The following is a 13,399-nucleotide window of genomic DNA, read 5'->3' on the forward strand; positions in this document are numbered from 1 at the left end:
CCGTTACAAAAACGGTATATACTGTTTTGGGAACGTATATTCGAACAAATCGGCCACGATTCGAACTTTGTTATAGGAACATACGGTAAAGCAACTCCGGTAAAGTTCCGTCAATATATATATGGTATATATATGTAACAGAAAGGGCAGGAGGGTCTTTCAAAATGGTAAAGGGAAACCCGTTAAGCGCTGTTGGGGTCATATATAAATAAATAATAATAATAGGCATTCATTAATAAATATATGTATATGTGTGTAGTAACAAGGAGGTTTCGGCGATATTAGATAATTTGTTAAATAATAACTAGTGTAAAAGGATCTTAAATATGGGGAACAAATCTGGAAAAACTGAGATAACGGGACCTGCGAAGGTGAAGACGGAGAAGCATGGTGAAGCGGCTCTGGAGGGTTTAAAATATTGGTGCAAACTGGGTTTTCCTGAAATGGGGAGTTTTAGCTTAAAACGGTTGTTGAAGTTTTAATTATGTTGGTGTGCATTTCATTTGAGGGAAAGAGAGAGCCAGGATAGAGAAAAAAAAAAAATCAGCCAGGGACAGAGAGCGTAGAGAGTGTAGGAATATTTTTATCTCAATTTCACCCGAGATGTAGACCCGGACCTGGACTGCACCGGCGGACCGCGTGCGAATCCCCCTTCACCTCCACCGTATGACGACAACGCCCAGGCCGCCGCCCCATCGTTCAACCTCTATCCAGACCTCACGGCAAAGGAGGCACCCGCTAACAGCGCAACAGGGGTTGTGGCAGTCCGGCATACGTTTTCCGTGCATGGAGACCCAGTGACATTAAGGACATAGCAGAATGTCTCCCAGACCCATCTGCAGTGGGAGGAGAATCCCTCGCTACAGCCATTCTGGAAATGGCCCATCACCCATCGGCGAACCACGCCAAGTCAAACTGGGCCTACGGTGGGGTCGTATTCAAGGCGACATTCCCGGGAGAGACCAAGCTGATATAATGTTCGTGGAGGCGCCGGACGGCAAGGACGACCACAGGAAAGTGGGGAAGCACAGAGGCAGGCCTGCTTTCGTTGTGGCGTCATGGATCCTTGGTTCAACGATTCTCCCAAAAGAATCGACAAAGACGATGGAAGGGCCGGCCGGCAGTTTGCACCTTCCCGTGAAGTGACTGTGAATCATCCAAGAGGCAGAGGTGGAAGGGGGCATTCGCATTGACGGGACGCAGGAGCAGGACAGGTCGAAGGAGGAGGTATGAGCACCATAACACATAACACAACCAACGCGCAAAATGGTCTCAGCGTCACAACGCACACAAGCACCACATCCAAATTATTGTTGCATGGTTCTCACCAGCCTTACGCGAGCTAATCAGCTAAATTTACATGACTCCAACTGACCCAGACTAACCCCGACTGACCCCCGACTGACAACGTGACGGGGACAACAGAAGTGTGTTGCCTAATATTGAAAATGCAGATTTTTATATTATGATATTTTGTTAATGTTTTATGGCCAAATGGCAAGAAGGTGAATTAATGAACGTATGAGAGAGATTGGAAGAAGTATGTGTTATGGAAGGAGAAGAGATAGATAAGAACGTAAGGCAAGGCAAGATAAGGAAAGGGGTGGGGAGAAAGATAACCCATCTGCATCAAGTTTTGTTCAAATAGATCCGGACCTGGACAACGCTCCTCCTCCTCCTGCTTTCAGCCCGACCAGTGGCCCAATACCAACCCGGTATCACGCGATTGCGTGCTCATGCGCACGAACGTTAATCTATTGAAGCGTGTTCCAGAGTACGATAGTCCGACTTTTTGCGTGCTACACAGAACGAAATGTAAACCAATGCTTTCTGAATGGGAGTGTTGTCAGACAATGAACGTGCTCCACAAAACGGTACGAGAGAGAGAGAAAGAGAGAGAGGGAGGGACAGAGAGAGAGAGAGAGAGAGAGAGAGAGAGAGAGAGAGAGCGAGAGAGAGCTTCAGAAAGGGTGTGCGCAGAAAGTACAGTGCAACCTAGTTAAGTTTATGCCAAAACCACAAATTCTATATGTATATATATATATATATATATATATATTGCCTAATTATATATATTGCCTATATATATGTATAGGCTATATATATAATTAGGCTATAATCATATTATTTAGCGTGTAATGAGACAATCTATAACCAAATTGTCGAAGATGCCCGAGAATCTCCGGGGATATCAGCATGGGAAATCGGCGAATCAGACCTATGAACCTATAAAGAAAGACGTCATCTCAAGCGGGAGAGAACGTTTGCGGTGCTGGTTTGTGTCACGTAAGTACAGTGCCGTGTTCCAATACCCGTACTGTCCGTACTTACTAGCCAAAATTTGAGTACGCAGTACGTTCCAATTCAGATCCGGCGAAAAGAAGTATACTTCAAGGACCCGGATGCCGTACTCAAAACGGGCTAATCGTGAAGTGTTGATCGAAGGACACTCCCCGTACTCAACGGCAGCCATCTTAGCTACGTAGCGAAAGAGGCGGAGCCAGGCTGAGCCAAAGTCGGCGCATTTCCTTATGGAGCTCCGTACAGATCATTCATTGCTGAAAATTGTCTGTGATAACTAACAAATGACAGCTTTTGGCCACCCGTTTCTACTTAAAATTGTCTGTGATAACTAACAATACGACAGCTTTTGGCCACCCGTTTCTACTTTCACCTTTGATACTGAGAAATTGTGACAATACACGGATATATTAAATGCAGGTGCGCTGCTCTGTAGGCAAACTGCGAAGGAAAAAAGGGTAGCTGCTTCATCTGTTCTTTTTAGAATTGTATGTCTTGATGTTTATTTTATCTAGCCATCTATTCTCTTGTTTTTGGCTATGTGAATGAACGCCCGCGTCGATGCCTCGATCGCAAGTCCAGTGTCGCGAGCAGACGTTGCCATGACATCTAGAAATCATACCGTATTTAATGGGTTGTAGTGAGTGTAACATAATTCACCTACAGTATTTTGTTATGTGTTGTTCTTTCAATTGTGTTAGGCATGTCGTTTACTATCTTGGTGGTTCAGGGATCGCTGTCCCTTTTAAGGATTACGAGCGTCTCATGACGTCAGAGCCCATGCTGGATTTGTTTACCTTCAGCACGTTTTGATTTCCTGTTTCTCTCTTACTAAATAAACGAGTCACACAACTGTGTGCTCAACGTGCGAAATTGTATCTCTCACTTATGGCAATTTCCACAGGGTTCTATGCCATAAACAGAAATATTATAGGCCTTTATTACACGGGTCTTCTCAATGCCGTGGAACGCTCCGTTCATGGGTAGTAGTCCGGTGACTTGTCTATCCCAGCGTCTTCCGTTGCTAAGCGACGTCACCGTCTTTGAGGACAAATTATTTCTCTGCTGATCAACACTACGAATGGCCAAAAGACTTGTATCCCCCCCCCCCTTAAATAAATACTATGGCAGAATTATTATTATTATTATTCTCATTCAACTTGAACATGTGTTTTTACAGTAGAGTGGTGGAGGGATGACGTATGTTGGCCAACCCGGAAGTGAGCGTCGCCCTGGATTCCCTCGACAAAAAGCCAACGGGTTTTGCCATTGGATTTTGGATTATTGCTGAAACATTTGCATCTTTGAAGCACCTCCTCAAAAACTGAAAATAAATAAATACATAAAAATAACCGTGCTCCAAAGAACGAAATGTAAACCAATGCATTCTGAATGGGAGTGTTTTTCTGATTTTTCCATGCTACACAGAACGAAATGTAAACCCATGCAAATAAAGACTTCATGGTCATAATAATTTAAATATCATTAATATCCTGAGTGTGTAGGGTGGTATTCAATTTCTTTCAACGGGGCTGCATCCAGTCACTTGACCGTTATGGTTGCTATGGTGGTTGCTACATTTGAGAACCCCTTTTATCAAAGGGACTCATACGCTTCAACCTGTGGCTCCAGCCCTACAGGAAATGACTCAGCAAGTGCTCCATCTCGTTGCACCTGCACCCAGCGGCTCGCTTGCAAGATTTTGGCCTGAAGTTCTTCCCAGACCTACACCCTAGCCATCCAACATGCATATCTGAGAATCAGGCCTCTCTTTAATAATGACAAAAAGTTATGAGAGAAATACACATGAACTTTTGTTATCTCATAAGCGGCGTGGTGCCGGCTCCTTTTGACCTTTTGACCCCAGACTTCTGGGGGAATAGCTGAATCAATTCATTAGTCAATCAGAAGTATGTAAATATCTTCCCGGTGGCGTAAGAGGTCGAACAAGGTGTCCTTCAACATCTACGCTTCCAGGCGATTGCAACGGTGCCACACATGAGCATATTCGAACATGTTTAATGGTAGTAATTAGCTGTCGAAATTGGAGGCCTTAATCAATAATGAGCGGCTATTGATTTGCTTCCCGATTGAAAATTGTGACAAATGACATGTTATTTAGCATCTACACGTTGAGCTGAGTCCAATGACACCAAGCATGCGGGTGGTAACATGTATTTTACATGGTACACCTAGGTCTAGGACATGATCTCGGTGTAGCAAGAGGGCGAGCTTGATCTCATTGGACTCAGCTTAACGTGTAGATGCTAAATAACATGTAATTTGTCAGAAATCTCCATCGGGAAGCAAATCTATAGCTGATCATTATTGATAAAGGCCTCCAAAATCGACAGCTAATTACTACCCCGAAACGTAGATGTCAAAGCACACCTTGTTTGCTCCGTTACGCCACCGGGAAGATATTTTCATACTTCTAATGGATTGATTCATATTTTAAGGTTCTCGGAGTGAGACTTTAAGCGGCTGCAGCAGAAGTGTTGAGACGAAAGATGATATCAAGACATTTATAGAATATTCCCATTCACATTATGATTCTTCGTCATAACATCCGACCAAACATCCTTCACATTCACCAAGCGAAGATTATGAAAGTCCAGGCCCCACCTTCCTGCACTCGGGGTCCGACTGGGACAAGTTTCAGGCAGGAAGGGCCTCCCCTTCCTGCCATCGGGGTTCGACCGGGCCAAGTTTCGGTGCGGGGGTCCCAGTTAGGCCCTAGAATAAGGTATTCAAATTTCAGGGCGGTAGGACCTTCCTATCTCAAAAATTGTTTTTCCATCACATTCTGAACCATTAGGTCTTGCAGGCAACACTTCTGAGGGGCTTTGTCCAAATGACAGTCCATTTGGGAAAACTTTTTTTCTCTAAGGGCTAGAACTCCAAATCTTGGATATGTCGTTCTCGGGGCCCCGGGAAATGTGTGTAAACATTTAAGTATCCCTGGCTATCTCGAAAAGGCCGGAAAAGGGGCGTGACCTCCAACAGTACAGTAAATGTAGATAAGACAGAGGTTAGTTTCTAGTCCCCATTTTTTGTGGGATGGAGGTGTACATTTGTGGCTTAAGGTGTGTAGACACAGCTGGCCTGTGGCCACGTTTTTGAAGTCTGGGGTCAAAAGGTCAAAAGGAGCCGGCACCACGCCGCTTATGAGATAACAAAAAGTTCATGTGTATTTCTCTCATAACTTTTTGTCCTTATTAAAGAGAGGCCTGATTCTCAGATATGCATGTTGGATGGCTAATGTTGGATGGCTATGTTGGTCTGGGAAGAACTTCAGGCCAAAATCTTGCAAGCGAGCCGCTGGGTGCAGGTGCAACGAGATGGAGCACTTGCTGAGTCATTTCCTGTAGGGCTGGAGCCACAAGTTGAAGCGTATGCATCCTTTGAGACCCCCTTTGATAAAAGGGGGTCTCAAATGTTGACCCTCAGTCACCTATTGCATCACTTCCTTTAGGGCTTCGGCCTCCTAATTTATCATTATAGTATAATTGAATGCCCTCTTTCATATATATGATACCTCCACCACTGGGACGTGGCAACAATTCTCCAAATCCATATGGGGAGGGGGGGGGGATGCTTGTGGACAATAGGGGTGTATACTCGACATAAATAGGAAGCAAACCCAGGAGAAGTAATGACATCTCACAAATATTTATTTAATCAATTGTTTCAAATAACCCTGCCTCGTTAAATCAATGAGCTTGGTGTTTTGCTTTCCAAAATAGGTTATAGTAGAAGTCTAAACTGCAGAAAATAAAAACATCCAAGCTGCCTTTTAAGGATACCTTGGAATATCTGCCTTATCTCTAACCATCGGACCCTAGTTTACGACAAAAACAACACAATGGACGGCAGCTCCTTTGCCGCGTGGTTTTTAGAGCCATGTAAGGATTAGAGGGGGCGGTCGATAGCAACCACCATAGCAACCATAACGGTCAAGTGACTGGATGCCACCCTACACACTCAGGATATTAATGATATTTAAATTATAGTCTTTATTTGCATGGGTTTACATTTCATTCTGTGTAGCATGGAAAAATCAGAGAAACACTCCCATTCAAAATGCATTGGTTTACATTTCGTTCTTTGGAGCACGGTTATTTTTATATATTTATTTATTTTCAGTTTTTGAGGAGGTGCTTCAAAGATGCAAATGTTTCAGCAATAATCCAAAATCCAATGGCAAAACCCGTTGGCTTTTTGTCGAGGGAATCCAGGGCGACGCTCACTTTCGGGTTGGCCAACATACGTCATCCCTCCACCACTCTACTGTAAAAACACATGTTCAAGTTGAATGAGAATAATAATAATAATAATAATAATTCTGCCATAGTATTTATTTAAGGGGGGGGGGGGATACAAGTCTTTTGGCCATTCGTAGTGTTGATCAGCAGAGAAATAATTTGTCCGCAAAGACGGTGACGTCGCTTAGCAACGGAAGACGCTGGGATAGACAAGTCACCGGACTACTACCCATGAACGGAGCGTTCCACAGCATTGAGAAGACCCGTGTAATAAAGGCCTATAATATTTCTGTTTATGGCATAGAACCCTGTGGAAATTGCCATAAGTGAGAGATACAATTTCGCACGTTGAGCACACAGTTGTGTGACTCGTTTATATAGTAAGAGAGAAACAGGAAATCAAAACGTGCTGAAGGTAAACAAATCCAGCATGGGCTCTGACGTCATGAGACGCTCGTAATCCTTAAAAGGGACAGCGATCCCTGAACCACCAAGATAGTAAACGACAAAACACAATTGAAAGAACAACACATAACAAAATACTGTAGGTGAATTATGTTACACTCACTACAACCCATTAAATACGGTATGATTTCTAGATGTCATGGCAACGTCCGCTCGCGACACTGGACTTGCGATCAAGGCATCGACGCGGGCGTTCATTCACATAGCCAAAAACAAGAGAATAGATGGCTAGATAAAATAAACATCAAGACATACAATTCTAAAAAGAACAGATGAAGCAGCTACCCTTTTTTCCTTCGCGGTTTGCCTACAGAGCAGCGCACCTGCATTTAATATATCCGTGTATTGTCACAATTTCTCAGTATCAAAGGTGAAAGTAGAAACGGGTGGCCAAAAGCTGTCGTATTGTTAGTTATCACAGACAATTTTAAGTAGAAACGGGTGGCCAAAAGCTGTCATTTGTTAGTTATCACAGACAATTTTCAACAATGAATGATCTGTACGGAGCTCCATAAGGAAATGCGCCGACTTTGGCTCAGCCTGGCTCCGCCTCTTTCGCTACGTAGCTAAGATGGCTGCCGTTGAGTACGGGGAGTGTCCTTCGATCCACACTTCACGATTAGCCCGTTTTGAGTACGGTATCCGGGTCCTTGAAGTATACTTCTTTTCGCCGGATCTGAATTGGAACGTACTGCGTACTCAAATTTTGGCTAGTAAGTACGGACAGTACGGGTATTGGAACACGGCACTGTACTTACGTGACACAAACCAGCACCGCAAACGTTCTCTCCCGCTTGAGATGACGTCTTTCTTTATAGGTTCATAGGTCTGATTCGCCGATTTCCCATGCTGATATCCCCGGAGATTCTCGGGCATCTTCGACAATTTGGCTATAGATTGTCTCATTACACGCTAAATGATATGATTATAGCCTAATTATATATATAGCCTATACATATATATAGGCAATATATATAATCAGGCAATATATATAGATATATATATACATATAGAATTTGTGGTTTTGGCATAAACTTAACTAGGTTGCACTGTACTTTCTGCGCACACCCTTTCTGAAGCCTCTCTCTCGCTCTCTCTCTCTCTCTCTGTCCCTCCCTCTCTCTCTTTCTCTCTCTCTCGTACCGTTTTGTGGAGCACGTTCATTGTCTGACAACACTCCCATTCAGAAAGCATTGGTTTACATTTCGTTCTGTGTAGCACGCAAAAAGTCGGACTATCGTACTCTGGAACACGCTTCAATAGATTAACGTTCGTGCGCATGAGCACGCAATCGCGTGATACCGGGTTGCCCAATACAGTGCAAATACCCCACGTCACAACTCCTCTGCATCAGACTTTATGAAGTTACAGACCATGGGAGGCCCACCTGAAGAGCTACGGAACGGTCTGCTGGACGACACAAGGAGACAGTCCAGCAGGACCAAAGCACCAGAGTGGTGGCCTCCATGGTGCCTGTGTAGCCACAAGGAAGTGGCCTGAACATTGAGACAAAGGAGGGTCTCAGAGACGGGAGAGACGTGGGGACAGGCACTTCAAAGGACAGCCTGTAATGCAAATGAGAGGCAGAAAGCTGAGAGAGAGGTGGAGGCGTGTCCAGGCGGATGGAGAGAAGAGCAGTGTCCAGGCGGATGTAAAGTATCGCACTAGACACAGCATTCACACATATTCTAATGTGTAACTAGGACTGTGTATAAATTGTGTGATAATTTCTTACATCTGAAAGGTTTGAAAGTCATCAGGAAAAGTGGTTTGAAGAAACATAGACAAGTAGAAAAGTTGAAGGTTAAAGAAATGTGTTAGACAGAGTTCAAATGTATGACAGCGGTAGAATTCATTAAGGCACAAAACGTTAAAATTGAACCCCAAAAAGCATAACCATGATGTATGCTACAATGTTTTTCAGAATTAAAGTAGAAGGTTTTTGGTGCGCTCGCAACAGCAAGCCATGCTTACAGGCCTGGGCTTTCCCTTATTATGGTAAATTGACACATGGGAAATTTCATGCGTCAAAAGGGGGGATGGGGAGCCCACAACACAACAACAACCTTGGGTATACTAAAGCAAACCAAAGGAAATAATTACTAAAAAAAAAAAAATATTAAACAAACCCCATGTAGGTCCCTCAGAGACATCATGAAGGACAATGGGAAAGAGAAGAGGAATACCGTTTAAATGTTGGGTTATACTGTGTAATATTAATACTGACTGGATTGACAATTAATGTTTAGAGTAGTAAACATTAAGCGCTTGCCAACTACTCATGTGTTTGTATCACGGAAGCAGCATTAAGGACACAAATAAGAATATTTTTGTTTAGAAATGTTTTTAAAAGGTAGCCTTGTTTCTTTGTTTTAGTTTTCTTTTCTGTTTTTATTTTTATGACTTTTGAATATATGGAAACGGATGACTTGATTGTGATGTTAGGTGATTTTATGCTACCTTCTGTAAAAGCGAACGGTGGTATAAATAGTCTGAACAACCTCCTATAAAAGCGAAGAAGTGCTGATGGTCGGACATGATAGATTTTTGAATTTGTGATTATAAAATAATCAAAGGGGGGATTGTGATGGAAAATCGACATGTTGTATTGTTTTGGTCTATATGAATTTAAGTTTTTTTGCTATTCTGTGTAATTTTATATAGTGTCTGCCTTCTGGGCTCCTTTTGGGTCATTTAAAGTGTAAACCGTCAAGGGTAGAGTGATGCATTTTTATTGCCTGCCCTTTCCGTTGTTTCTTGTCATGTAAATCACCCTCCATGCAATTCTTTGATGTGTGGGCCTGTTTTCTCGACCCCCTGGCTAGCGTCAACCAAGCCAGGGGTTTAGATGACACGGCCGCTACCCCCTCCAATGGCATTCCCCACAGCTGCAGTTGTAAAGATAACCATCTGGTACACAAAGGCTTTTGGTATTGGGGGACCACCCCCTAATAAACCCAAACGAATAAGAACTCATTGATTAGAAGACTCAGTGGACTTTCCTCTAAGCGTGTCTTTAGTATATGAAGTAACACGCCGTGAGAGTTTCCATCTGAGGCCTCAGATTATTGTAATGTATGCCTGTTATGTTGTTTGTTGATGCATGTTGTGATGTATCTTTGTTCGTATTTTTATTACAAATATATGACCACTAATTGTCTACAAGTATCGTGTGCTTTTTTGCATCTAAAGATCTCATCTGTCTCAGACGCAATATCTAATAGAGAAATTGTCACGACATCATTCAAGAGCATTTTTTGTTAATAATAGATTGTTTTTGGTTGTTTTGTTAATTTATTCTGGATATTTTAAATGTCTTCCAGACGTCCAGTTCCAGTGTTCTTTAAAAATAAAGGTTTATTGATCTTCGAAAGGGCGTACTTTATCATTATATTAGTTGAAAAACGGCAATATTATCGCTTATCGCAATAATTCCTGGGGCAATTAATCGCCCAGAAAAATGTGTTATCGTGACAGGCCTAACAGTGATAATAACTTTGCTATACACAAAACCAGACTGCAACTGAATTCTGTGCAATGGCACAGGAAACGGCTGAAGGCCAATTCCCCGAATCAGAATAACACTCCCCGTGTCAGATAAAGACGAGAAAGGCAAAGACGATTGACATACAAAACTTTCCGATGCTCCTGTGTCACGCAGTATTTTAACCGGCACCCTTCGAGCATCCCCCACCATTGACACAAAGCCCTCTGTGATAAAAGGAGCATAGTTAAACATGGTTGTAGCTTTTGGTTCATCATCCATTTCCTCTACATGTTCTCTCTTATTCGGCACATCAGAATGCTCAACGTCGGTCTGTGCAGCATTTGACTTAACCAGCATTAACCTTTTGGTAATTTCTCAAATGCGCGGCAAACATCCTTGACATCGCTAGTAGTGGTGCAACGGTTCACGGGTTTCCCGTGATCCGTACGGATCAACCATCACGGTTCGGGACGCAAGTGATCCGCGGATCAGCTGATAAAAAAAAAAAGTTGTGCGTTGACGTGATCAGCGCATGTTTAGAGGACAATTCCGGTATGAACAACATCATCAAGTATCGTAGCGAAATACAGTTTCTGTCGTGTAACGTAAACCGGAACCGGAACCGGACGTGTTTAGGTTTGGTTGTAGTCTTTTCGCTCGGTTCGCCGTATCAACAGTAGGGCTAGAACCGAGCGAAAAGACTACAACCAACCCCCCTTGAAATTAGCAATGAGTCTCCGAACCGAAATCAATGGAGACATCCTGAATTGTAAATCCAGGTTTAGGGATTATTTACTATCCTATCCGTGTTAAAAAGAAGAAGGAATAATGCCTCAGATTGCACATTTTTTAAATATTGACCATGCTTAAAGGAAGCAGGATTATTACCTAATTTTTCACTTTATTTTGTTTTTACACAGTTGAAGATTTTATATAAAGTCACATTTGTCTTGTTATCTTTATTGTTGTTGTTGATCCGAAAATGATCCGACCCGTGACTCAAAAACCGTGACCCGATCCGAACCGTGATCTTTGTGATCCGTTGCACCCCTAATCGCTAGTAGGGCTACCCTTTCCATGCAAAAATGGACACTCCATTTTCCAATAGCCCAATCCCAGACAATAATGACATCTACTTTCTGCATCACTTTTGTTACGAGGCACGGGATTGTACCTTCCAGGAGGACCCACATTTCCACGAACCACCTGCGCACCAATGTCACGTTGGTGGTCGCGGTCAACTCTGCGATGGTCATAACGTTGCGAGAAGTCTCGTAAGCCTAACGCCTCGTGCACACTACCTCCGTCCGTTGACTGATCCCCATTGACTTTGAATGGGGACGGACGCGCAATGCATTGTGGATCCCTACGTTACGTTGTAGCCTTCCGCCTCGTGCCCAGTACCTCCGTCCGTTGACTGATCCCCATTGACTTTGAATGGGGACGGACGCGCAATGCATTGTGGATCCGTCCGTTCCGTTGGAGCCTTCGGCTCCGTCAAGAAGTTGAAAAATGTTCAACTTTTTCGGCAGCGACGGATCCGTCATCCAATCAGATCGCGTATGCAAATTTAAGCACTGTGACGCGACTCGGGCTCTGACGATACTGGAAAGCGGGTCATCTTGCATCGCAACAAGCAGGAAGAAGCGGGAAGAACCCGGCGAAGCGATTTGATTGGCTGACGGATGCCTCTTCAAAGACTACTCCCCCATCCATCAGCCACGCCTTCCCACGTCCGTTGACTGACGGTGCAGTGGGCATGTAGGGTTAGGCTCCGTCAAGAAGTTGAAAAATTTTCAACTTTTTCGGCAGCGACGGATCCGTCATCCAATCAGATTGCGTATACAAATTTAAGCACTGTGACGCGACTCGGGCTCTGACGATACTGGAAAGCGGGAAAGCGGGTCATCACGAAGCGTAACGCTACATGCCCACTGCACCGTCAGTCAATGGACGTGGGAAGGCGTGGCTGACGGATGGGGGTGTAGTCTTTGCAGAGGCATCCGTCAGCCAATCAAATCGCTTCGCCGGGTTCTTCCCGCTTCTTCCTGCTTGTTGCGATGCAAGATGACCCGCTTTCCCGCTTTCCAGTATCGTCAGAGCCCGAGTCGCGTCACAGTGCTTACATTTGCATACGCGATCTGATTGGATGACGGATCCGTCGCTGCCGAAAAGTTGAACATTTTTCAACTTTTTGACGGAGCCGAAGGCTCCAACGGAACGGACGGATCCACAATGCATTGCGCGTCCGTCCCCATTCAAAGTCAATGGGGATCAGTCAACGGACGGAGGTAGTGGGCACGAGGCGTTACTGATTCTTATGCGTCAACACATAGCTATCAGCGAGGACAGCAGCTTCGGCAGCTGTCTTCACTTTATGTAGACAGACGAGGAAGCCGGAGCAAATACGTCACATAGGCCACGCCTACTTGATACAAACGCCGAGCGGGAGCGAGAGGAGGGCAGAAACCCATGGGAGCCCCGTTGGTAGCCCCGTGGCTAGAGGACAGGTCAGCCGTGGGTCGCTCCACGCGCTGTCAAATACAATTCCCCTCCTTTTACTTCATAGTTACCATACCAAAATACTTTAACAAATAAAGTGAGTTAAAGGTCCCATGACATGAAAATCTCACTTTATGAGGTTTTCTAACATAAATATGAGTTCCCCTAGCCTGCCTCTGGTCCCCCAGTGGCTAAAACTTGCGTTTGGTGTAAAACGAGCACTAGCTGTTCTGTTGGCCTTTGAAAAAACTGAGGCTCAAGTGCGCTGATTTGGAATGTCTGTATTTAGGACGTCACCAAGAATCTCAGCTCCTCCCCTTACTCTGCCTGGCCCGCCCAGAGACGTTGGCCCACCAATGAGACTCTACCGTGCGAGCGC

Source organism: Gadus chalcogrammus, chromosome 14 (genome assembly GCF_026213295.1).
Source record: "Gadus chalcogrammus isolate NIFS_2021 chromosome 14, NIFS_Gcha_1.0, whole genome shotgun sequence".
Lineage (NCBI taxonomy): Eukaryota > Metazoa > Chordata > Actinopteri > Gadiformes > Gadidae > Gadus > Gadus chalcogrammus.